This window comes from Crinia signifera, chromosome 3, assembly GCF_055691185.1.
Source record: "Crinia signifera chromosome 3, ASM5569118v1, whole genome shotgun sequence".
Classification (NCBI taxonomy): Eukaryota; Metazoa; Chordata; class Amphibia; order Anura; family Myobatrachidae; genus Crinia; species Crinia signifera.
Window position 1 is genome coordinate 26,854,999 of NC_139219.1, and position 24,026 is coordinate 26,879,024.

A 24,026-nucleotide genomic window follows, 5' to 3' on the forward strand; every position below is an offset into this window, starting at 1 on the left:
AGACAGCAATAATTTACCTGGAGGTTTCAAATCTGGGACTGTTCAAAGTCTTCTAGTTAAACGGAGAGTTTTGTGTCGTTATTTCCTTCTTCTCGTCCTGTTTTCTTCTTATACATCTGTCAGCGGCGCCCTCGCCTTAGTTAAACATTGACAGGATTTATATATCTGTATTTCTACCTATATGTGCCAGTGATTAGTGACTTGTGTTCTGTGTGTTGCTTGCAGGTGACTGGAGAATCCTGACTGCGTGTGAGATCCCTCCTTAGGTGTATGCTTTACCTGTGGTTACCTGCTATTGTCAGGATAATGAGTAGTGCGGGGGAGGTGGGTGGGTCACTCTGGAAGCGGACGGCCAGGGTGATAGTGTTACCAGCTGCAGGGACAGGCCAGGCCCTCCGGCTTCATTTTCCTAAACTTATTCAAAACAAAGGAAATGTTTTTTGTTTTTTTTACCGCAGGGACGTCTGTAATCAGCCTCCGCAGTGCAGCCTGGACCCAGCAGCCAGATATACTGGTCGGTCTGGTTGCTTACTGTGCAAACCGTGACTTTTGCAGGACTATACAATACAGGTGCTTTTTAGGCATCTGGCAACTGAGACAACCGGTAGAAGAGACGTAAGCTAGGAACACTCAATGTCAATGGTTCCCAATTGGTGGCCCTCAAGCATATCTCTTAACCAGTGGCGGTTCCAGGGGAGGGGCTGCGGCACAGTTCAAAATTCAAATCGGGGAGAAACACCAACTGCCAGTGAGTCAGTTTGGAATGACAGTTGGTGGCAGTGGGTGTGGCTCTCCTATTTGAATTTTGAACAGTGCTGCAGCTACCTCCTCTGGAGTCTCCCCTGCTCCAACAGTCACCTTTTGGGGGGACTGTCCCGCTGTCCCACCTATGGGCAGTGGCTGGCAGTTGGCAGTCCCTCTGTCAGAGCATCTATGCACAGGAGGTAGAAAGACTAAGGGGCATGCCAGCAGCTCAAAGAGCACTGAGCATGCCGCCATAGTGTAGGGGTGGCCATCGACCATTTACGATTCAAAATCATCGATGGTTTATGATGACTGATGTAGAATAGTTTTGCCATTGATGGGAAGAATCAGATGGTTTCCTTCCATCAATGGCAAAGCATAACCTAATAGTTTTTTTTTTTCTTATCCAAGGGGCTGGGACAAAGAGCATAGCTCCACCCCAACACCCATAACGCCCCACCCACTAAAGTTCTGATTGGCCCACAGGACAATCAGCCAAATAAAAGGGATGATCATCAATGCTACAGTCAATGGTCATTTGCACTATCGATGGCCATCCCTACTATAGCAAAGAAAGCAGGGGGGGGTATTCCGATAAAGCCACGCCTCCCATGCATAGAATGACAATGACGAGCTTTTGCACCGGTCGACCTATTGCATGTTGACAATATGAGGTCAACCTTATGACTGTCAACAAAATCATCCGGGGGCCGTTTGGTCGCCATTAGGGCCGAGTTTGGCAACTTCCACGTTATACAGTAACTGTTTATGGGCAGCTTGGCCCGATGGGTATGGGTCATAGGATCAACCGAATTAAGGTCGACAGTTAAAAGAGCAACCACTATTGGTCGACAGGTCATAGGTTGACACGTAAAAAAGGGGTGACATACCTTAGGTCGACAGGGTCAAAGGTAGACACAAGCAATGTTTCGGCATGGAATATGTCAACATGAGTTTTTCACGGTTTTTGGTTGTGTATGTCAACATAGGTGGACATGGGCACCGTAAAAGTGTACCGCATCCCCTCGCATGGCTTGCCTTACTAATAATATTATAATCTGACTCTATGACCAATAGGAAGGTATGAAAAACCACCTTTAAATTTTTTTTATAAAAAACATGAAAAACTCATGTCAACCTTTTTCACGTCGAATTATAAAGGGACTGTCCTACTAAAATCAGCACAGTTGAAGGTATGTTATACATGGTATGTTATATTTGAAAGAGCAGTGGAATCAGAGGCCTGACTCTCTGCTGACCCGCAAATGAGGAGCCAATATCGTGCAGATCGGGTGGTGCATGCGCATTCCCCCGACATTGTTGCCCACAGCTCACAGAAAACATCACTTATACGCAGGGACTGGGCCACCGAATCGGCCCTTGTATTTGTGCACGTGCACGATCTTTGATGTGCACGTGCCCACACCGGGCACGTGCACACTTGCACAGCGCATGCGTGCACTGCCTCTCCCGGCTTGTAGGAGAGATGGGAATATCGGCGTATGATCCCCCCTCTCTCCTGGACCACAGCGGCGCACAGATAGAGCCGCCGAACCCGGCACGAGTCCAGGGAGGCGGAGCCTCCACTTTGCACGAAGAAATCGTCTCACCTGGTCATCGGCCCCTCTGGCATTTGCCTGAAGTGCCAGATGGCTAGTCCGGCTTTGCTTATACAAGTTGTCGGAGAAATAATTGTTCTGATCAGAGCCATTAATCACATGTTCCCAACATCGATTCATCACTACGAATATCAGTTAACTATTAATTTCTTATCAATTAACTAATTCAACACACATGACAGCAATTATTAATTAAGAGAGAAAACCTGGAATGAAGCATCTTTTCCCCAGTAGGGTGAGTCATTCTGGGAGGTATGAAGTATGGGGGTTATTTTGGTTCACTCTTTCTGACAAATTCCTTCTTAGATGGACAAAACCATATGCACTGCAGGTGGGGCAGATGTAACTTGTGCAGAGAGAATTAGATTTGGGTGGGGTTTTACTTCAAAGTGAGATTTATATTGCAGTGTAAAAATAAAGCAGCCAGTATTTACCCTGCACAGAAACAAAGGGTGAGATTTAATAGGATGAGAGATTCAGAAAGTGAGAGATTTAGGAAGAAATCTCCAGGTTTTTTAAAGTGGCAATCATTTACACTGCAAAACCAGTTTGATTTTGCAGTGTAAATGATTGCCGCTTTAAAAAACCTGGAGATTTCTTCCTAAATCTCTCACTTTCTGAATCTCTCATCCTATTAAATCTCACCCACAATAACTCATCCAAATCTAATTCTCTCTGCACATGTTACATCTGCCCCACCTGCACTGCATCATGGTATTGCTTTTGCAAACCAACCTAAATCACGCCCACAGAGCAAACCTTCAGTGCTGTCAGTTTACAGGTAACAAGTAGTTAGACATCACAGGGGACCTGGGAAACCTGTTTTGTGTACAGTAGAGCCGCCGGCTACAACATAATCATACATTACCTGTAAGCATCATGTTCCACTACCGTGCCTCACATGCAGGGAATGTCCGTTATTATTACGCCCAGTCCCTATGTCCATTGTGAGACACAGACCTGGCGTACAAAGGGGGTGATTCACACCTAACCACTCGGGTCCGAATTCGCTACCCCATCCCCACTGGCCAGATCCCCTCACTATGCTGCCAGCAGATACTGTATGTACGCTCACACATCCGCTTGCATGCATATGCACAGAGGAGAAATCATTGATGCCTACCCTACCAGAATGGCCCCCTCCCGGCTCCCTGGAAAGGTAGGCAACCTCCCCGGATACCAGGGGGGGGGGGGGGGGGTAAAGATTAAAGATGCAAATTGCTTCCTTTAGCTCTGCCCCCTAATCTAAGACCCACAAATTGCAGGATTGGCAGTACTGGGGGTGGGGCTTGATGACATCTACATCAGGCCCCGCCCCCAGAAGTGCTGCTGACAGTCTCCTCTCCGAGCTTCTCCTCTGTTTGCAGCAGGTATGTAGCCCTTACTTCTCTGCTTTCAGGCTTTACTCCGAATTGGGGGCATCATTTGACGTCATCTGCCCGAGCAGGCAGGGCAAAGCCTGTGTTCCCTGGGGCCCGCCCAGTGTTTCTATGGGCACGCACACCGTTTTTGTGGGCACACCCATGAGACGCCAGGTGTCCACTCCGGAAGGCCCCCTGCCTGCCAATCAATGTATAACGAATGTCGAGGACGAATGTGGTCCTGATCATGCAGGTCTGAATTGGTCCCAAAGGACAGAATGGGCATTACTGGGTGATGAGAGAAATGTCTTGTGGGCGTGTAGCTAGAGTTGTGTGCTGTGTTGAGAACATGTAGAGTACGTATTATTTTCAGTCACATCCTCTTCACCTTGCGGTGGTGACGGACATTTCTGGCAATGAAGGGTGTTTTAGGTAAGTATTAATTAAATTTATATTGTTTCTGTGCAGGGTAAATACTGGCCTCTCTATTTGTACACTGCATTTTAGATTTCAGCTTGAACACACCCCACCCAAAGCTAACTCTCTCTGCACCTGTTACATCTGCCCCACCTGGAGTGCAGCATGGTGTTACCCAGTTACTTGCTTTGTTGTTTAACTTACAGACATGAATCAGGCCAGAAATATCTCACTATTTAAAAGCCCGTCAAAATGACAGATTCAGCAAAGTAATTTCACTTTGAGCTGTGACAGTTTTCAGACCACAAATTCTCCACCCCCCACCCCAGTCCCTATCTGCTCCTACATCCAATCTCTGTCTTCGCAGCTCCCTCTCTCCATATCTATCAGCATCCCTTTCAGCTCAAAACTGCTCAGCGTGTGTGCCCCGGCGATGAGTGACGACATACCTCCAAACTGTCGCTTTTTTCACAGGACCGTCCCGTTTTTTTGGGATGGTCCCACGTACTGCCCGGGGCGGCAGTGTCCCAGGGCAGGGGGGGCAGTTGGGAGTCCCCCCAGCCTGAATGGAGTAGACGCTGTGTGCATGCACACAGCATCTATTATGCGACGTAGAGGATGAACATGGGGCGTGGCCCGGCGGCACCCTCAATTGCATAGGCCGTGCCATCATTTGCATAGGCAACGCCCCCTATTCGGGCTCGCACGTGTCTCCATCGCGTGAGAGTCCCGCTTCAACGGAGGAAGAAGTTGGGAGGTATGGCGATGATGCACGCTCCTGCATCATTGCCAGCCTACCGCCGGCCATTAATTGGTTTCACCTGTGGACAGAACCACTTTCTGCAGTCTCCTACTGTGGAAAGTGGTTCACTGTCAGTATGGCCATACACGCTGGGCAAAAACACCCAGTGTGTATGGGGACTTTTAGACTCGGACATTGTGGAGTCTGGCACAGTGGTGGTTACATCTCACCCATAGCAGTGTTATCACATATCCTTTACTTTTGATTACTGTTAATTACATTCGATCGTGGGTTGTGATTTAGGTGTCAGTTCATTTGCTTAGAGTACACTACACAAATGTGTGCTGTGCATGCCAAGACTGCAGAACTGGCGGTGTGACATCTGCACTAGAGATCATGATGATGACGATGATGGAAAGCACAGAGTTGGCTAGTGTAGAGTTATTTAGGGCCATCTAATGATTCTGTGTAATTTCCCGGGAACAGGAATGACAGTATGAATAAGGCTAATAAAAGCTCTAATAGTGGAAAGCAAACTGCCCTGATAACCAATACACATTGCTTATCTGTATGGCTTGTTTATATTTATCGTGAAAGCAGATGACTCATGAGAAACTGTTATATATATATAGGATCTGTTACGTCATTTAAAATCGGACTCTTTCCTTCTGCTCTTAGTAAATGATATTTACCTGCTGCTGCGGGCACTTCTGATTGGATGCTGGTCTGCGAGCTTTAATTGGATGAATCCTAGAGGTGAGTACTCTACAGGGGTTCGGGTTAGACACTAGGGAGAGGGTCAGGCTGCAAGGGTGGGGGAGGTAAGGGTTAGGCTGAGGGATGTGTGGGCTACAATTTGGGCTGGAGAGAAGGTTAAATAACTTACCCAAATCCAGCATGATCTTTACTGTTGAGATACCATTGTTGGCATCCTGACCTTCTGTATTTCAACACCAGTACTCTGTGCTCTGGACAAACATATAACAGGAAGTAACAGGTGTTGTTAATCAGCAGACAGTGATTCACCCGGACTGGATCTCACTAGACCTGCTGCTCTAAATCCTGGACTGGATCTTCAACATTCACCTCATGTGGAAGTATGCTGTCCTTGCCACAATCCGCAATAAGATCCCAGGCAACCTTTGACCCAGCAGCTATAACCGGTTTGAATAAGCTGCTATGACTTGTAGACCCCCACAACGGGGGAAAAGTCCCAGACTAACAACACACAGTGTAACAGTACTGAAATACAAAAAATCTGTTTTTATTCTATTTGTATTTTCAAAAGATTTCAAATGCAAAAATCATATCCCACTGTCGGTCATGTGCCTGATAGGATCCCGACTGCCGGGATCCTGACCGCATTCCTCTATTACAATGGGAACTCCTTACTGTACTGTTATGTAGCTGTGTCCTTTTAAATGTACATTTCCTTTGTTTGTTTTTTTGTTGTAAGTTTTGATTAAGCGCAATTTCTTGGTTACTAAAATTTCAAGATATTTTCCACCAGCGTATATGTCATTATTATGCTACCGACAGTAGAAGGTGTCTCCCCCAAAGGGTTTAGTTTGGGGAGGATCCCATGAGTGTGTTACAAGTTACTAAAGATCACATGTAGAGGTGAAGAACTGGGATTGTTAATGTGTCACTGTACTATGATGCTGATGGAGGTGGTTTATTGGGTGAGAAAGTCCAGTGGTCCATATCTTTGTAATGGTAAATATAATGTAAAGTAGATTATCTCCTAAAGTGTTATGTGGGTATGACAAAAATCATTGACTAATTTACAATCACGACCGGCCATGAACCTTGCCTTAATTAACGATATACTGTAGTAAACATAGAGGTTGTAGCAGTGGTGGAACTTATGGGTGGTGGACCCATGTGCAAAAATATAATTTGGGCCCCCTTCCTCCACCTCAACCCAAGTTCACAGTATGCAACATGGCAGTAGATGACAGGAAGAGGCAGAGGGTGTCAGGGGGAGGCAGAGTGGGACAATGAAAACAGTGGGTGACAGGAAGAGGGTGGCAAGGGCAGCAGTGGACCCCTCAGTCCTCAGGGGCCCCAGTGCACTGCACCTGCTGTACCAATGATACCTGTACCTCTGTACCTCTGGGTCGGGGCCATCTAACTGGGTCACCCTGTACAATTAGTTATCACTGTCGGAGCGGAATCGAAGACCAGAAAACTACAAGTAGAGGAGAAGCCCTAAGGTACTGGACTGAGTAGTGCCCGCTGTACTGGATACTTTACAGGAACTGAAGACGGTGATACTGTAGAAACTAAATATCAGACGGGAAATGATGATAAAACTATAGTCCAAGGACTGCGTTCGAGGAATCGGGTTGGACCTGATGACATGTGATATCCACAGGTATTGTTATCGATATATCAATGATATGAGATATCGGTTATAAACCAACCAAGCAGAATCTGGACTGGAACCAACTTAGGAGCCAGATTTCTGCCCTGGAAAAGCTGAACAGGAGTAAATAAGCAGGGACTCTCATTGAAACATGTAGCAGAGTTGCACTGGCAGCTGGAGACTGCTTGGTTAGGCCCTCTTATACCTACATGGGAACAGGGGTTGGCTGCTGCAGTCAGCTGAGCAAATGCCTGCTCAGGATTGGCCAGGAGCAAATCACATGACTGCTGACCGTTTGGTGTCACCCTACTGACTGTCGACCTAAAAACTTTCAACCTTATGATCTATACCCGGGTAGCGGCCCATTCACCTAAATTAATTGATCCCTTAGTACAGGACATTGCCCTACATTTAATTTCATGAAACCTAAAGCCCTATGTGTTTCCTTATAATCCATTACAGCTGGTCAGGCACCTAGTCTCAGGTGTCATAGTACAGTACATTTCCCCTTACCACTTGACTCGAGAGAGTGGTCAGACTGGTATAGTCACCTATCTGATTGCAGTGCTTCTGACTAATTACAGCCCAGTTGCCTGTGTAATAGCCGGACACCATTATAGTGAAAATACAGGCGGTGATTCAGTCCTGGCCGGCCAGGTCCATATTTGCTCCCCCAGGCAAAGGGTGCGAGTCTGCTCATGCGCATGGGTGGATTTGTACATGTGCAGACCCCCTGCGCATGCCTCCCAACTTTGGATCCAGCTAGGGAGGGACATCATCATGCGCTGAAGGCGCATCGCCAAAATTAGGGGACATGGCATAGTGGCAAGGGGGAGTGGGTGACAAATCGTGACATTTCATGAGGCCACGCCCTGTTTTTTGCCACTCTGTAAGCTGCTAGCCAGCCCCCCTCCCCTCTGCTTGTGGGAATAGCGGCTGTGCACATGCACACAGTGTCGACACACCTTTTGAGTGTGTCGACCTTAGGCCTGTCATCCTTTCTGTGGTCGACCCAATGATACCAACCCGCCCTCATCTACTCATAATTCTGTAACAGAAGAAAACTGCATACCTCCCAACATGACCTTCTCCAGGAGGGACAGTATGCTCTGTTCCTGGACTGGCTTGTTAATGTGTTATTAATATCACCTGTGGTGAAACACCTTTATTACCAATTTCCCTGTTCAAAGCAGGTGATGGCAATCTTACATTAACAAGGAAGTCCAGGAACAGAGCATTGTGTCCCTCCCGGAGAGGGTCATGTTGGGAGGTACGAAACTGTGACCTACAGGTATTACAAGCTCATCACTGTAGAAAATAAATTAAATAAAAAAGTTCATACTGTACTCTCCTCCCCAGCTTTTACTGATTGGCGCTCAGGTGGGGACTGCCGAGCTCTGTGACCCCCTGAATGGAAAAGTGATGCTGCAAAGTGGCAGCTCACTTTACAGCACCGGGGGTCACAGAAGGAGAAAGTCCCAAAGGCTGCTAGCAATTCAGGGGCCAATCCCGGGATGGTAAGTATGATGGCGGCACTTCATGTGCAATACAGTATTGGGATATTTTTTCAAAAAAATACCTCAATGGTGCTGTGGCGATCCATCAAAGGCTCTGTGCTTGCCTGCGATAATTGAAGCATGCTTGCAATGTCGTCAATTATCGCATTGCGAGTTGGACCGATGTTATCACAGCAAATTCACATCTGATGATAAGGATAGTAATAAACCGGCCCCCTAAACCTCTACTTGACATGAGAATTGAACCCTGGCTGGATATCGGGATACGGTCACCAGGTCGACTGAATTAAGGTCGACATAAATTGGGTTGACCATAGACACCTGACACTTGTTTTGAGCCGACATGTGCCGACAGGCGGTATTTCATACCCTAGCATCATCTAGGGAGTGAAAGCATGGCAAGCGCAGTGAGGGGAAACGGTACACTTAGACTGTGTCGACATTCTGGACAAAAAACATGAAATACTGATGTTGATCTTTCCATTGTCGACCTAATGCTTGGGTCGACCTTCCAACGCTGTCGACATTAGCCATGTCGACCTGTTTCAGGTGTCGACCTAAGCCCTGTCGTCCTTCAGTGGTCGAAACAATGTATGTCGACCTTAAGCCATACCCCTGGATATCACACTTAACTGTAAAAAAAGAACACAGCCCAGTGGGATAATGCGAGGCCGGGAATCTGCAGACAGACGTATTCTGTGCTTATGAATAGCAGACACTTTCCCTTTAAATACCAAAATATAAATGTACTAGGCGAGCCAACATTAATGAACAGATCTGGTCCATATTATAGAATATAGTCCCGTTTCCGGAGACGTCACCACAAAGACGTAGATTGTACTGTCCCTGGAACCCAGGCTGTGCCTCGCCGCGCAGGATTAGTATTCCGAGGCAAGCAGTCAGCGATTCCAAACGTAATGAGAATTGGGAGAACAGCAGGGGGGTAGTTTTAGGCATTTCACAATTATCATCAAGTTGTGAAAGTTAATGTCCCCTTGGATCCCGGAAAAATTGCATTTGCATGATTAGAATACGGATGCTATTCAGTGCGGCATCGTTGTGGATTTATTCTACGCTTCCCAAAATAAATCACATCGTTTCTGGTGGCACAATGGGGTTTATTCTAGTTCATTCTTTCTGACAAAATCCATCTTAGATGGACAAAACCATGTGCACTGCAGGGGGGCAGATGTAACATGTGCAGAGAGAATTAGATTTGGGTGAGTTATTTTGTTTCTGTGCAGGGAAAATACTGACTGCATGGTTTTACACTTCAATATAGATCTCACTTTGAAGAAAAACCCCACCTTAATCTAATTCTCTCTGCACAAGTTACATCTGCCCCACCCGCAGTGCACATGGTTTTGTCCATCTAAGAAGGATTTTGTCAGAAAGAATGGACTAGAATAACCCCCAATCTTTTGTGTCGGTCCTGTCGGTTGTGAATGTGTGAATGCATTTTTGCCCATTATAATTAAGCGGCTGCATTGCTGCAGGAAGACCCAATAGTGCAACGTGATGTATGCAGCGTTTCGTATGGCGGAAGTAACTGGAAAAAAGGAAACTGTAAAGGAATGTGCAGAAAGTCGCCTGATGGTGGATACTTTGAACCGAAACGGCGAGGACTATGTAAAAACCGGCCCGGATAAGACCCCAGTCCTGGGGGTGTCTTGTCCGGGGGGATGCCTGTGATAGTTTACTTTTCACCAGGGACATGGGAAGGGGAGATTACAGCCTCCCCGTGTGCTCCGGACTGCTCTGGTTTTTGCTACATGCCCTGACCATACAGGGAAACTTTATTCTCTCCCTCCTCCTCTCCCTGGTGACAGGTGTCACGTGGACGGGACTTTAAAATATGCATTCCAGAACTTGTAGTGTCCAGTCCGGCAGTCCGGGGTCTTGTCTGGGTCCGGTTTTTACCCATACCGCAACTGCGTCCTAGGTCGGATCACTACTGACCCAGGAGGCATCTGCGTGTAATAGACGCCTCCCGCTGCATCACCGCACAGTGATATCACTGAGGCTTCCAAGAGAGGTGCAGTGATAACAGCTCCGACTGCACCAGAATGACCACTTGTACTGCACAATAGATATAACAATCTGGGACACAAAGCGTAAAAGCCAAATGACGTTGTCCAGTGTTGCGTTATTTGTCTTGTATTGTTGCCAGTCACACATGCGGCATTTTATCAGGCCAGTTTAACGCTTTTGTCACCAAACTGGTTACGTTCCACCGGAATGAATCAGAACGGAGCCAGATTGCTTTATAATGTATGTGCTATATAACATTTCATGCCCACCATGTACAGACCGTTTCCCAGTTTAATGTCTCATGCCCACCACGTGCAGCCCTATATATATATATATATATATATATATATATATATATATATATATACACACACACACAGATCACTCGCAAAGGCAAATTCCTTCTCAAATGGACAAAACCATGTGCACTGCAGGTGGGGCAGATGTAACATGTGCAGAGAGAATTAGATTAGGGTGAGTTATTTTGTTTCTGTGCAGGAAAATACTGACTGCTTTATTTTTACATTGCAATATAGATCTACTTTGAAGTAAAACCCCACCCAAATCTATCTCTCTCTGCAAAAGTCACATCTGCCCCACCTGCAGTGCACATGGTTTTATCCATTTGAGAGGGAATTTGCCTTTCCGAGTGAACCAGAATAAGGGCCAATGTCCAAAGATCGACTGCTTGTCAAGTTTGACTGAGTCTCACTTATGGGCTATGTAATCATACCTCCCAACAGTCCCGATTTTAGCGGGACAGTCCCGATTATCAGGGCCTGTCCCGCTGTCCCACCCGCTGGCGGCAGTGTCCCGCGGTGTGGGGGGGCTGTTGGGAGTCCCCCCTGTCAGCTGCTAAGCAACGGGGAATAAACGCTATGCGCATGCGCACAGCGTCTATTCCCGCAGCCAGGGGGCTGGGGGCATGGCTAGAGGATCACAGAGCCTCTGGGTCATGCCCCCATAGCGGCAAAATGGGGGCGTGGCCTCGCGGGAGAGCTGCGAGTATAGACCATGCCCCCGAATTAGGCCACGCCCCAGAAAATTTCGGCGCAGCAGCAGCATCCCGCCGGCTGATCACAAAGTTGGGAGGTATGTGTAATATCAACTAAAATGTACATAAAGGTATAAAAAAAACACAGATTATGGTGGCGATTTATAAGCCTTGGAGAGTGATAAAGTCGAGAGAGGTCAGCCATCAACCAAACAGCCCCTAACTTATGTTACAGGCTGTTTTGGGGAAAATGACAGTTAGGAGTTAGCTGGCTGCCTGCTACTTTATCATCCTCCATGGCTTAGTACATATGACCCGTAAGTGTTATACATCCATTGCGTTTAGGAACATTGTTGACGTGGCAGCAATTTCTATTATTACTTATTAGGCACATGCGGTGTGTTCCTTAGAGTGGCAGGGGGCGAGCGTCAGACCTTTCCCTGTGCAATGGGCATTTCCACATTGTTGTCTTTCATCAGCGGAGATAAATGGAGGCAGGGAAGGGTTCTCCTCTGTAACACAGAATGGAGATGTTAGAGGGGTGGCATGTGGATGCCTCAGAACCCTTAGTGATACATAATCCCAGCCCTGTTCATCTTAAATAGAATATACCAAGGAGTAAATAACTCCGCTCACATGCATAATACATAACGTGGCCCTTTCTTGCACCTGACCCGCATGTAATAAGGTTTATCCTCATGTAAGCTGCACAACCAAATTTGCTGCCAAGTGACCCGATACGTGGCCCATTCTTGCACCTGACCCGCATGTAATAAGGTTTATCCTCATGTAAGCTGCACAACCAAATTTGCTGCCAAGTGACCCGATACGCCATGCTTTCCCAACTACGGTCCTCAATGCACACAAACGGGTCAGGGTTATTCTGGTTCACTCCTTCTGGCAAATTCCTTCTTAAATGGACAAAACCATGTGCACTGCAGGTGGAGCAGATGTGACATGTGCAGATAGAATTAGATTTGGGTGGGGTTTTGCATCAAAGTGAGATCTATATTGCAGTGTAGAAATAAAGCAGTCAGTATTTACCCTGCACAGAAACAAAATATCTCACCCAAATCTAACTCTCTCTGCACAAGTAACATCTGCCCCACCTTCAGTGCACATGGTTTTGTCCATCTAAGAAGGAATATGTCAGAAAGAGTGAACCAAAATAACCCCCATGTGCACTGCAGTGGAGCAGATGTAAAACGTGCAGAGAGAATTAGATTTGGGTGAGTCATTTTGTTTCTGTGCAGGGTAAATACTGGCTGCTTTATTTGTACACTGCAATATAGATCTCCCTTTGAAGTAAAACCCCACCCAAATATAACTCTCTCTGCACAAGTAACATCTACCCCACCTGCAGTGCACATGGTTTTGTCCATTTGAGAAGGAATTACTTTTTTATCGTATCCATAGTGAAATTTTATACCGTGATTTAGGTCCACTTCAAGTAAATAACTTTTTATTGTTTTTTTAACAAGTGCAGACCAGCACACTCAGTATACACTGTTTTCGTTGAGCAATTAGTCGCCGCATCTTCATCCATTGAACATATATATATATATATAAATATACACACACACACACACACACACACATTATCCTGAAGTATTTCCAATAGGCAAGACTGAACTGAACAACATGTGCACTGCAGGGGGGCAGATGTAATGTGCAGAGAGAATTAGATTTGGGTGAGTCATTTTGTTTCTGTGCAGGGTAAATACTGGCTGCTTTATTTGTACACTGCAATATAGATCTCCCTTTGAAGTAAAACCCCACCCAAATATAACTCTCTCTGCACAAGTAACATCTACCCCACCTGCAGTGCACATGGTTTTGTCCATTTGAGAAGGAATTTGCCAGAAGGAGTGAACCAGAATATTCCCCTTAATGCTTCAGCACAGGTAACTTAATTAATACTTCAGCTATTTTGATTAAAATCCTCTGCCGAAGCCTGGATATCACTAAAACCTGCACTGTTACAGTGTGCCTTGAGGACAGAGGTTGGGAATGCCTGTGATACGCCATGCAAGTAGCAACTGTCATGTACTGTAACACCACAAAGCTGCATTGGCCCTTTGGTTCACATTAGACCACAGGTTCTCAAACTCGGTCCACACAGTTCACATTTTCCAGGTCACAGGTGCATTCATTACTCATTGACACAGGTGGAGCTAATTATTTCACTTGTGATTCTGTGAGAGACCTGCAAAATGTGCGCTGTGTGTGGGGCGATGAGGACCGAGTTTGAGAACCTGTGCATAGACTAACTTAATATATGATACTTGGGGTGAGAGGTTTCAAACCTTCTAAAGAAAACAGTAGGAAATTCTGCCCATATTAACCATGGTTGCCTACCTGACCCTCTCCTTCAGGGAGAAAATGCTCTGTACCTGGACTTCCCTGGTAATGTATGATTGCCATCACCTGTGGGGAGCTAGGTAATTGAAGGTGTTTCACCACAGGTGATGGCAATCCTACATTACCAGGGAAGGCCAGGAACAGAGCATTTTCTCCCCGAAGGAGAGGGTCAGGTAGACAACCCTGATATTAACCAATAAGCTTCTAGCTATCATTTATAGAATGTATTTGGCAAATTATAACAAGAACCTGATTGGCCAGCACTTTAATTACTTACTTACCATTAGCCTAATGACGACACACAGTAACCGGCAACATATTTATACTCTTTGATGATCCTACATTTAATTGTGCCCATCGTTACCCTAATTGATGCGTTTATGTTCTTACAACGGGCACAAACATGGGGAAGTTAATTCAAATATATAAATAATGATTCTCAGACTCGGTAATGTTCCATAATACTCACCAGTAACAGCAGAAGTCTCCTTCATGTCCAATCATTTTATATCATAAGCTGCATCCACTGTAACAACAACATTATATACAGATAATTAATGCATAAAATACACATCATAGTAAGCAGGGACAGATCTAGACTTTTCTTTTGGGGAAGGGGTGGATTTAATCAGTAATCCTGACTCACAGCCAGTGGCATCAAGAAGGTGGAGTGGGTACTTTTTACCTGAGCCTGGGTCTGCTTTAGGGGCCCCGGTCCCGCTCCCCCTCCCCCATTGCTGGGAGCCAGGCAGTGGGGAGAGAGATGAAAGACCAGTCCTCTCTCCTTAAATTTTTTTTTATGGATGCGGGGCCCGGTGGCCATGCCCCCTCCATTTTATAGGGCTGACCTGTCGGCGGCCCTGCTCACAGCACAACAGCCACTGCTTGGGGGTCTCAGAATACCCAGGATCATCAGCAGCTCGGCACTCAATAAATCTAGACTGTGGCAGACAGCATAATCAATTTAAGATCTTCAAACCTGGTAAAGCTGCCACAAACAGAAGGGGATAGTGGACACAGCCACACAATGCTCTGGGGGGGGGTTGATTCCGGAAGGGGTTGCCGACCCTCGCGGAATTACCGGGAGTCTCCCGAAAATCGGGTCCCCCTCCTGGCCCCCCGGAAGGGTGGGCAACCCTCCCGGAATAAGGGGGACCCCCACTGAACCCCCCGATCGCGGCATTTAAATGCCGCAATCCGCGGGTCTCAGAAGAGGGGGCGGAGCTAAAAGACACACGTGTCATTTTAGCCCCGCCCCTTCCATGGAGATCAGTGATTTCGACTATTTCCCGTAATGGGGGCGGGACATAATGACGTCACAGTCAAGCCCCGCCCCCGAACGGGTAATGAAAGTCTCCTCTCTGGGCTTCTCCCGGAGAGGCGCATTTGAAAGTCGGCAACCCTGGGTTATCCTTGTATAACTTTGGCCACATCCGTGGAGATTTATCTTCTGATGTAGACGTCCCTTCTTCTAGACAAGAGATCCAGTCTACGTTCTCCACGTCCAGGCCAGTTAGGGGATGCCCAATTGTCATCTATAAGTAGGGTGGTGTGATGATGACCCAGGGGCCCCAAAGTAGCTTGTCTCGTCCCAGGGATGTAACACAGGAAGACTTATAAAAGTTGTTTTTTCTGCTTCTCAGTTTATAGCACAGAGTGAAAGGTGCTGCTTGAGCATAGATAGTCCTGACTGCCTTTTTATAGTAAAGACCGTGGGCTACTGACTGACCAACATAATAATGGAATATTTGTTACTAGATATTGCCTAAGGTTCTGATTGGAGAAGTTTGCTTCCTTGTACTGTAAATATGTGGTTTTATGGATGCAAACGCGGGAGGGGGGTTACAGTTGCCCGGAAACCCCCACCTCTTGGCAGAGCGGAGCTCCCGCACATGCCCAGTGGTAGCAGCTTCTTCTACCAAGTTTGCTGTGTGTGTGTCTGAGTCCTCAGTCAGTGCTCTGGACCAGAAAGCAGCTACCAGGAGGAAGAAACAGGAGTCTTATAATGAGGTGGGATAATATGAGCTGTGCAGTACTGGTTCTATATTCTTTACAGTTTCCAGTGTATAAAATGACCAATGTGTACATTAATGTCCAGGGACATTACTAGGTTCTTCTCCCCCAGACTTGCTCCAATGTTCCGCAGAGTGGGAGATTGTCTCTGCATTTGGAGACCCCCACCGATGTGGCTCAGGATAGTATTCATTGACATGCTGGGATTCCGATGCCAGCCAATCCATGCACCCGACATTAGGGATAACATTAGGCAAATGGTACTGCTATGTTCCATTCTTCATGTTTGTCCTAAGTTCACTGCTGCCTGGTGGGGTAAACCAGAGCCTCAATAGTTGAGCCATTTACTATGAAGCTCATCCATGGTAATGATTAGACACCCATTAGAGTCTGCGTCCCCAATGAGACATGAATAACGATGGTTCTTCACCCAATTGGGCCAATTCAGACCTGCTTGTTGAGCAGCGAATTCGGCCCCTATGCTGATGTTCTTCCTCTGCGCATGCTCATTGTTGCCAATGCACATGTGCAGGTCCCGGCTGAGCGCGCCTTCGGCTAAGTTTATCAACGCCGAGGTGCAGGCAGCCTGAGTGACAGGCAAGGAGCTTTCCCATAGAAATGCAGGGAGGACCTCAGCAAACGCAGGCGTTACCTTGCCTGCTCGGAGCGGGTAAATGACGCCATTGCCTGCCCCCAATTCGGACAACAACGTGCAGCAGAATAGTCCTGGGCTATTTTTATGCTGCAAACAGAGGGAAAGTAATTCGAAAATGAGCAACCATTGAATTATTTTTCCTCTGTGCGGGTGCTTGCAAGCGAATGCGTACACATCCGTAAAGGTACAGGGGTGGGGGGGGGGGGGGGGGGGTGAGTTCGCCAGGACAGCGATAACCTGCTGGCTAATCTCTGAATATATCCAGCCTAACAAGGAAGTCTGAATTACCCCCATTGTCAGTAACGTCTCCCAGTCCAGGAAACATGGATCAAATTAAAGTTTCTACAAGAGCACTACATCTATTACACTTAAACTCAAAGTGTAAAGTAATTCGGTCACCCAAGGCAATAGCAAAAGCAAACAAACAGAAAAAAGAGATTGAAGTAGCGAGGAGTGCAGAGATTAGAGCGTCTCGTCATATTTGGCTACACATCACTGAGAAGACATACAGTATACTGACACCTATCATTTAACACTTACCCTCTCTCGACTAAGGGACAAACATTTTCCATCCCCCGAGAGCATGTTAAATGTTTCTGAAAATATTAAATGAAGAAAAAGTTCAATTCTGCACAAAGATTTTTAAAGCAAGTCTACAAAGCATTGCAGATCACATTAGGCTTAATTATACAATAGAAAACATGTCCAGTAGGCTCCGTGCCTCCTCCAAGACCTTTTTATCATTTGGCTACTAGGGGACACTGGAGGTTCAAGACAGTGGGGTATAGACAAAATGGACTTCTTACGTTTATATCCCTTCTATGATTATTTAACACAACTTCCGCTCTCTCATGAGTCCTCGGGATGGTCTGGCCTCTAGTGGGTAGTCACCCCACCATTTTTTCAGCTTCTTATTTTCAATTGTTGCAACTTTTCACTATCTGTTAGACTAGTGGACCATCGTTAACGTTTTGTGTTGCTGTAGAGGTATAAACACTTTAAAATTCCTCCAACATTTGCAGCTGATACTTGTTACCGTGTTGGTGTGTTGATTATTATTTTTGCTAGACATCTTACTGTATTTACCGACTATTGTCCTGTGAATAAAATGTCTCTCAACCAATGTGACTGGATTCAGGGGGTGATTCAACATTGATCGGATCTAGTTTACACTTAACTATCCACGTGGGCATAGAGGGAGACTATAATAGTGTGCCGAACGCAGTTAGGCACCGTGCCTAAAGTATGGTGAGTGCAGCGCGCCATGCGGGGGGACGCGGTACACTTTTATGTCGATATAGACACTACAAACAAGGTGAAAAAATGAATGTCGACATATGACCATGTCGATGTAAAGCTTGTGTCGACCTTCTGCCATTGTCAACCTTAGGTCTGTCACCATTCTTAGGTGTTGAACCAGTCACTGTCGACCATTACTGGTTGACCTAGTGACTGTCAACCCAGACATTGTAAATATTACTGTATATACCATAACCTAGAACAATACAGGAAACACAGAACTAAACATAACAGTAACAGAAGAACTATAACAAAGCACAGGTAATAATTGGCAGCACAATGCTCAATACACAATGCAGCTGGGATGTCCATGTACTACCAGGGGCAGCGCCGTGCAGAGGGCACACATTAGTACAATACAGGGGACACAGAACATTACAGTGACTGAGACACTAGAACAGCACAGGTAACAGCAGCACAATGCTCAGTACACAATACAGCTGGGATGTAGGGAAGCAGAGGAGGTATCCGTGTACTACCAGGGGCAGCGCCGTACATAGGGCACACATTAGTACAATACAGGGGACACAGAACATTACAGTGACTGAGACACTACAACAGCACAGGTAACAGCAGCACAATGCTCAGCACACAATACAGCTGGGATGTAGGCAAGCAGAGGAGGTGTCCGTGTATTACCAGGGGTAGCGCTGTACATAGGGCACACATTAGTACAATACAGGGGACACAGAACATTACAGTGACTGAGACGCTACAACAGCACAGGTAACAACAGCACAATGCTCAGTACACAATACAGCTGGGATGTAGGGAAGCAGAGGAGGTGTCCGTGTACTACCAGGGGCAGCGCCGTACATAGGGCACACATTAGTACAATACAGGAGACACAGAACATTACAGTGACTGAGACGCTACAACAGCACAGGTAACAACAGCACAATGCTCAGTACACAATACAGCTGGGATGTAGGGAAGTAGAGGAGGTGTCAGTGTACTACCAGGGGCAGCGCCGTACATAGGGCACACATTAGTACAATACAGGGGACACAGAACATTACAGTGACTGAGACACTACAACAGCACAGGTAACAGCAGCACAATGCTCAGTACACAATACAGCTGGGATGTAGGGAAGCAGAGGAGGTGTCCGTGTACTACCAGGGGCAGCGCCGTACATAGGGCACACATTAGTACAATACAGGGGACACAGAACATTACAGTGACTGAGACACTACAACAGCACAGGTAACAGCAGCACAATGCTCAGTACACAATACAGCTGGGATGTAGGGAAGCAGAGGAGGTGTCCGTGTACTACCAGGGGCAGCGCCGTACATAGGGCACACATTAGTACAATACAGGGGACACAGAACATTACAGTGACTGAGACACTACAACAGCACAGGTAACAGCAGCACAATGCTCAGTACACAATACAGCTGGGATGTAGGGAAGCAGAGGAGGTGTCCGTGTACTACCAGGGGCAGCGCCGTACATAGGGCACACATTAGTACAATACAGGGGACACAGAACATTACAGTGACTGAGACGCTACAACAGCACAGGTAACAACAGCACAATGCTCAGTACACAATACAGCTGGGATGTAGGGAAGTAGAGGAGGTGTCAGTGTACTACCAGGGGCAGCGCCGTACATAGGGCACACATTAGTACAATACAGGGACACAGAACATTACAGTAACTGGGACACTACAACAGCACAGGTAACAGCAGCACAATGCTCAGTACACAATACAGCTGGGATGTAGGGAAGCAGAGGAGGTGTCCGTGTACTACCAGGGGCAGCGCTGTACACAGGGCACACATTAGTACAATACAGAGGACACAGAACATTACAGTGACTGAGACACTACAACAGCACAGGTAACAGCACAATGCTCAGTACACAATACAGCTGGGATGTAGGGAAGCAGAGGAGGTGTCCACGTACTACCAGGGGCAGCGCCGTACATAGGGCACACATTAGTACAATACAGGGGACACAGAACATTACAGTGACTGAGACGCTACAACAGCACAGGTAACAATAGCACAATGCTCAGTACACAATACAGCTGGGATGTAGGGAAGCAGTGGAGGTGTCCGTGTGCTAGCAGGGGCAGCGCCACACATAGGGCACACATTAGTACAATACAGGGGACACAGAACATTACAGTGACTGAGACACTACAACAGCATAGGTAACCGCAGCACAATGCTCCATACACAATACAGCTGGGATGTAGGGAAGCAGAGGAGGTGTCCACGTACTACCAGGGGCAGCGCCGTACATAGGGCACACATTAGTACAATAAAGGGGACACAGAACATTACAGTGACTGAGACCCTACAGCAGCACAGGTAACAGCAGCACAATGCTCAGCACACAATACAGCTGGGATGTAGGGAAGCAGAGGAGGTGTCCATGTACTACCAGGGGCAGTAACGTACATAGGGCACACATTAGTAAAATACAGTGGACACAGAACATTACAGTGACTGAGACACTACAACAGCACAGGTAACAGCAGCACAATGCTCAGTACACAATACAGTTGGGATGTAGGAAGCAGAGGAGGTGTCAATGTACTACCAGGGGCAGCACCGTACATAGGGCACACATTAGTACAATACAGAGGACACAGAACATTACAGTGACTGAGACACTAGAACAGCACAGGTAACAGCAGCACAATGCTCAGTACACAATACAGCTGGGATGTAGGGAAGCAGAGGAGGTGTCTGTGTACTACCAGGGGCAGCGCTGTACATAGGGCACACATTAGTACAATACAGGGGACACAGAACATTACAGTGACTGAGACACTACAACAGCACAGGTAACAGCAGCACAATGCTCAGTACACAACACAGTTGGGATGTAGGAAGCAGAGGAGGTGTCTGTGTACTACCAGGGGCAGCGCTGTACATAGGGCACACATTAGTACAATACAGAGGACACAGAACATTACAGTGACTGAGACACTAGAACAGCACAGGTAACAGCAGCACAATGCTCAGTACACAATACAGCTGGGATGTAGCATACCTCCCAACTGTCACGATTCCGTCGGGACAGTCCCGATTTTCGGGTCCTGTCCCGACGTCCCACCCGCGGCAGGCATTGTCCCGCTACGGGGGGTAGGCAGTTGGGAGACCCCCCAATGTAGTAGAATAGACGCTGTGCGCATGCGCACAGCGTCTATTCTCGTATGAAAATGAGGTCGCGGCTAATTAGCATAAGCCGCGCCCTCATTTGCATACGCCACGCCCCCTTTTCGGGCGCTCGCGCGGCTTCGCCGCGCGAGTGTCCCTATTTCTTAACATGAAAAGTTGGGAGGTATGATGTAGGGAAGCAGAGGAGGTGTCCGCATGTTGCCAGGGGCAGGTGTCAATGGTAGAGATGAATGAACACAAGTGAGAAGAGGCGCAGGTATAGAGCGTAGATGGGTAAGAGAGCTGTAAATGAAGAAGGGGGCTGTGAGAACAGGAGAGTAGAGGGCCCTGCTCCAAGGATCTTACAATCTAGAGCAGTGTTTTTCAACCACTGTGCCGTGGCACACTAGTGTGCCTTGAGCTGTTCTCAAGTGTGCCCCCAGATCAAGAGATGTTCAAACTAGTTTACAGCCACCACCAGTTCAACTGTTATTTACTGGTCTCTTCTTTTCATGTAAAGGGCCAATGTATTTTATTTTTGATACCTGTGGGGACCAGTGTGATTGTTTTTATATGGAGGCCAATAGATTTGTTTGTTTTTCCTGTGGGGGCCAATGTGTTTTGCCCTTTGGGGATCTCATGATGTGCCTTGGCAATTTTAAGATCTTATTTAGTGTGCCGCAAGGTAAAAAGGTTGAAAATCACTGATCTAGAGGGAGGGGTAGACAGACAGGTGACATGAGATGCAGCCAAGGAGGCCTGAAGGCAGGAAATGAGCCTGGCAGAGATGGTCGGGACATGAGGTGGCAGGTACAGAGAGCGGCCTCAGTACTAGGTTATGCTGGATGGTGCACTGTGATGAACAGGCGAGGTTTCAGTGAACGTCTGAAGCATTGCCAGGTCGGGGAGAGTCTAATAAAGCAAGGAAGCTCATTCCAGGGAGTTAAATAACATCCAGCAATTGCAGAGAACAATGGAAATCTTTGGCAACTTTCTCATAACAATGATGACATCACGCATTTCGCAACTTACGCAAAATTGTTTTCACTCGTACCATACAGATCAAGTAGTCGACAAAGTTTAGTTTTTCTTCCGAGTCTCCATATCGAGCAATCATCTGTGTAAAGAGATCATCGCTAACTTGAAGACCTAGGTAATAAAGGAAACAACACAGAGGCTTCATCATGAGTCCACATACTCAAGTGTGGCTGTCACCTAACAAGTAATGAGCTTAGCCAATATTCATAAGAATGCAGGATATCAATTCACTGATAACGTATGATCGTTGTCACCTGAGTGTATCTGGATTAAAAGGCCAAGTTCTCCAGTTCCTAGTGGAGGAGACTCCGGTGGTGTCAGCCTGATTGCGGGTTGGGGGGGGGGGCGTGGCCGGTAGGGAGATGGGTGCATGGTTGCCTCATTGTGGCTTTAGCGGCAGAAAAACCTGTTATGTGTAGCAGGGGAAGGGCTATGATGATGTGATTCAGTGCAGATTGCCTCATTATGTCCCTCTCCTTACTGTGGGGGTTGTACGGGTCCGTGGGGATGCAGGGGCCTTGCCCTACTTTGCAGGGGGGCAGGAGGGCCCCTTGATTTTTGGAAGCCTACTGGTCATTTTGGGAGTATACAAAACAGCAGTATAATTGTTATAACAGAAGCTTCCATACTACACCTGTTAGATTGACTGCTTTGCTAAGTTCGGTCAAACCCAAATGTCCACAACGACTGGTATCGATATCAGTAAATACATCCTTAAAGATAAATTGTAATAAATTAGCATAAACACATTACTGCTATATAAGACACTGTAAATAAATAATAAATACTGTCACTGCAATAACAGAAACCAGCAAATCAGTGCGTGACAGGTAGTGTGGCCAATCCCGGGATCGGGATCGGCGGGATCCCGGGATTTGGTCTAAAAAAGTCCAGGATTTCAATCCCGGGATTGGAGAATCCAATCCCGGGATTTCGGGATTAGACTGCGCATGCGCAGTCTAATGCCGGGCAGCGTCTGAGCACTCGCTCAGACGCTGCCCGGCTGTTCCCGTAACCTGACCCGGCGTGCGGCCTGCGTAGCGCGACAGTAAAGGTCACGCTGCGCAGGCCACACGTCACCAGTGACCGCCTGCCAGCCTCTTCTCCGCCGCCCGCCAGCACGCCGGCCTGACCCAGCCCGCCTGCCCGCCTCCGCCTGCCCGCCTCTTCTCCGCCGCCCGCCTGCCTGCCTCCGCCCGCCTGCTGTCTTCTATGGAGGTGCACTTGCCGGGAGGCACCGTGCACCTCCAAACCCACTCCCGGCTGCCCGCCCGCACCCTAATGTAAGTAGATGTACGGGTCGGCCGGGGTTGGTCCTATGCTAAAAAGGTTTTTTTTGGTGGGGATGCCAATCCCGGGATCCCGGGAATCCCGGGATTGAGCATTTTTCAATCCCGGGATTGAAAAAATGCCCCGGGATTGGCATCCCTAGTGGCAGGGGATGCCCAATATAAATATCTCACCTATCAAAGGCCAGTATGCTGCATACAGTACTTCCCACATTTGAAAAACTGCAATCCGGAGCAGGCATTTACCCAAAGGTTGGGGGCATGGCCTCATGGTCAGGGGGTGTGGCCTATAGATTGCATTACTCCCGTGAGGCCACACTGCTGTGTGACCTGCTGCCCATGCCTCTAGCCCCTCTGTCTCCCTGAATAGATGCTGTGCACACGAAAAAACAGGACTGTCCCGCAAAAATCAGGTCAGCTGGGAGCTATGCAGTATGGGGCTGGCTCACACATTTCGCATT

General features: G+C 47.3%; 1 long non-coding RNA gene across 1 annotated transcript; it reads right to left on the reverse strand.

Annotated features, from left to right (window-relative positions):
* Window positions 1-11,905: 11,905 nt before the first annotated feature.
* LOC146063274 (uncharacterized) lies at window positions 11,906-17,412 on the reverse strand. The gene is made up of 3 exons (XR_014471563.1): window positions 17,363-17,412; window positions 14,624-14,680; window positions 11,906-12,305 (listed from the first exon to the last, which is right to left on the reverse strand). It is a non-coding gene; the product is annotated as an uncharacterized LOC146063274 (long non-coding RNA).
* Between the last annotated feature and the right edge of the window lie 6,614 nt (window positions 17,413-24,026).